This window comes from Monomorium pharaonis, chromosome 5 (assembly GCF_013373865.1).
Source record: "Monomorium pharaonis isolate MP-MQ-018 chromosome 5, ASM1337386v2, whole genome shotgun sequence".
Taxonomy (NCBI): domain Eukaryota; kingdom Metazoa; phylum Arthropoda; class Insecta; order Hymenoptera; family Formicidae; genus Monomorium; species Monomorium pharaonis.
In genome coordinates this window covers 13,108,576-13,112,311 of record NC_050471.1, presented here as the reverse complement: position 1 = coordinate 13,112,311, position 3,736 = coordinate 13,108,576, and the positions used below count along the sequence as shown (strand labels likewise).

General features: G+C 33.3%; 1 pseudogene; it reads left to right on the top strand.

Annotated features, from left to right (window-relative positions):
- Positions 1-224: 224 nt before the first annotated feature.
- On the top strand, positions 225-2,555 carry LOC118645741 (annotated as a pseudogene).
- Positions 2,556-3,736: the final 1,181 nt, after the last annotated feature.

The following is a 3,736-nucleotide window of genomic DNA, read 5'->3' as shown; positions in this document are numbered from 1 at the left end:
TACCTTCTATACCGACTTTATGTAAATATTTAAAAGTTATTAAAGGGGTGTACGGATTTCAGCAAGCAGTATTTGACGCACTGAAAATTAAGACTGCGAATATGTCAGCTGAAGATGTTCGTGGTATGTAATTTGGTTTTATCGTTATACCAAATAATAGGGGATAAAATACATGAAAAATTAGAATTCTAAACTTGCTTTAAGGTGTATTGTTGCTTGACGAGATGAAGCTGTCGAAGACATTATCTTTTAATCGAGAAAACCTTAAGTTTGAAGGATTTACTGATTTGGGAGAGTACATCCCAGAAAATCAGAAAGATAAAAAAGGCGGCGACCATGCTTTAGTACTTATGTTCCAACCTTTCAAAGGTGGTTGGGTACAAACATTGGCATGTTTTTTAAGTTCTGGTGTGAACGCGGGGCAACATTGCATAAAATTGTAATGGAATGCATCATACTGGCAGAACAAACTGATTTGCGCATTGATGCAATAACTACAGGCGGTGCTACGTGGAATCGAGCTATGTGGAATATATTCGGAGTTACGCAGGAACAAATCAGCATTGAACATATAGTCGATATCAAGCGTCGCCTCTGGTTTCTCTCCGACTTTCCTCATCTCATAAAATGTATACGAAACTTCTTCACGAATCATCAAAAATACAATCAAATTTATGTAAAAATGGACTAAATATATAATAATTACTTAAGTAAACTTGTTTGCTTTACACATCTTTACACTTACACAGACTAAAGATGGATTTGTGTCTTTAATGCACTGGTATACTTTCAGGTTTTTAACAATTGATTTGTATTTTGTACTGGTATTGTTTCGTGGGAAATGAAAGATTAGTTTCACTCCGTGTTTTCGCGTTACTCAGTTTATTATAAAACTCACCTTAGTTACAATTTACTTTTATTCTATTATCGAGCAAATTGCGGTTTGCGCAGATTATTATTTTGGAAGTCTTGGCTTCTGATGCAAGCGTGTCTTTCAGGTAAAGCGAAAATATTCGTAGCTCGATTTGACGGTTACTATCAAAATTATGTGTGAAGAACGAACGTTCCTTTTTGTTATTATTAGATTATCAAATGTTTCGAGACGTCGTCAAGCTTCGGTTAATTAAACATGTTCGCACCTGAATGACGCGCCTACGTACCCCCGCCGAACCTCCGCAGTATCGTATGTTCGTTACAGTTTAGATTCTCAACGAAATCTCAGAACGCGCGCGGGTTTCCACGCAACATGTATTGTTCTACTTTTTTATTACATAAATCATTATTATATATATTTTTTGAATAAATTATTATTATTTGTTTCAATTTGTAATTTAGTTCTTTGGAATATCGGAGATTTTGGAACTTTTGAAAAATTACCATAAGGATTTAAAAGACTCTGAAAGCACCATACAGTTTTGCCGTAAGATGAAAGATCTCATTCACGCTATGAACAGTCGAACTCCAATATCAGCTTTGGCACCTGAAAATGAAGCCTGGAAAGTATGTTTTGATAAACATATAAATATAAAAAATACTAATTTTAAATAAACATTGTTGATAAATATGATAAATAAATTACTTGTTTTACATGTAGAAATTTCTAAGATATTAAGAAGCTACATTAATTAACGGTGAATGTTTAATTATTAATTTCATTCACTTATATTTAACATATCATATTATCTATTAATAAACATTCTTCATATTTAGTAATACAGCATTCCTCATATTTTATCGTGCTATTTATTCGATGCAAAAACTTTTACTAATATAGTTTGTACTAAAGAAAAATAAATATTGTATATAAATTAATTTACACATTTATTACAGTTTTTAAAAATGGATTTTGTTTTGCCATTTCAGCTTATAATAAATTAAAAATAAATTATAATAATTTTATAATTAATACAAATAATAATAATGTTATTATTATTATTTGTAAGAATTAGTAGTTGCATGAATTTAATTTTTTGTAATTATGACGCTTGGTGTTTACGTTAATTTATATACTACAGATATATGAAAATTAAATATATCGAGGGAACATTTCTTAATTCTTATAGGTAATATCAGACTTCATTGTCTACTTGCAATAATGGGAACACACCTGTGCCGAAAAAGGACTGCAATTTATGTCAAATAGTTCCTATTATGGGTTACTAATTTCATTGAAAGCCAGTCTGGAGATTTGCACTTTTCTCGTTCAGAAATGTAGCTTTAAATATGTCATGACTGCAAGATTGAACCAAGACAATTTGGAGGTATATACATAAATAATTTTTATTTCATTACTGTTATATACATATATGAAAAATTCAATCGACAAATTGTTGTCACAGCGTTTTTTTGGCATGATGAGGGATTGCTGCGGTTCAAACGATCATCCCGATGCCAAAGTTTTCATTCAAATGTATCGATTGTTTTCAACATATTCCCTTGTGAAGCTACCAAAAAACTGTAATGTGGCTGGAGCCGATGTATTCAAAGCTCTTTTGGACTTAAAAAATACGGAAAACCACGATGATCGTAGAAGCGCAAATAGACTCTATCCTTGATTCAGGATGTGGATCAGATCGTCTTTCCGATGCAGCATTATTGATCGATCATAATTACTGCCGGTCCAATCCATGGGAATATGGAATTGTATACATTTCGGGATATGTCGCTCGAAAATGACTGCAATTTATAGAGTTTATGACTGAGAAACAAGAAGCAGTATGTGAAAACATTGTCATTCCTCTCTTATTTTGTCAACCACGGATACAATTCCAGAAAATTATAAGCTAATTGAATTAAGATCGAAGGGATATTTGTTGTATCCATCATTTCAATTGTTGAAACTTATACAAATTCTTGAAAATGTCATTGTTGAAGTTGTTGAAACTGAAGAAATCAATGCAAACACCATTTTTCAAGTGACGGATGCTTTGGAACAAATATCCCCATTACCATTTATCGGATGCGAAAAACATAAAGTATTACTAACGCGTCGAATCGTAATTTTTTTTATAACAACTAGAATGCATTTCATTTGCAAACAAGCAAATAAAAATAACAATATTGAACAACAAATGACAAAAGAAAAGAAGAAAGCAGCTAAGCTAGTCAATATTGTGCAATCGAGTGCAAAGAAAAAGAAGATAATACCTCACACAAACTTTTATGATAAACCAAAAGAAGCTGATTCGCAAAGAATAGTTTTCAAAAAGTTACAGAATACAATAAAGACATTAATATTTTATTAGTAAAACTTTGCATACATATGCAAATACATTATACATTGATTGTGATAAAAGAAACAAGTGCAAATTATAATATACAGGGTATAATGTAATCGGAAGCCATCCCGTAATGGAAAGATAGACGGGATCAAGATGAACATAAAAGTCCAATATTGTCTTGGGTTAGGTCTATCAATAATCGAGATATAAATTTTCCAAATTATACGAATGAGAGCGCGCCGTGTGAAGAGCCGAGACGCTCGAGCTGTTGCGCGGCCCACTGTGTCGAGCATTGGCTGCCGGCGGCGGGGGGAAGAAGGAGAAGCGGTGCCGCTGCCTGTGCTTCGCCGTCCTCGCATCTCACCGCACCGCGCCGACACTCGTGGCGATGGCAGCTATGCACATTCGCGATTACTTGACAAATTAGGAGTTAGCAAAGATATGACAAATTAAAACCGTAATAAACTGCTGTGATTAAGAAAGTCGAAAGAGCGAAAGCGATAGATACTTATGGA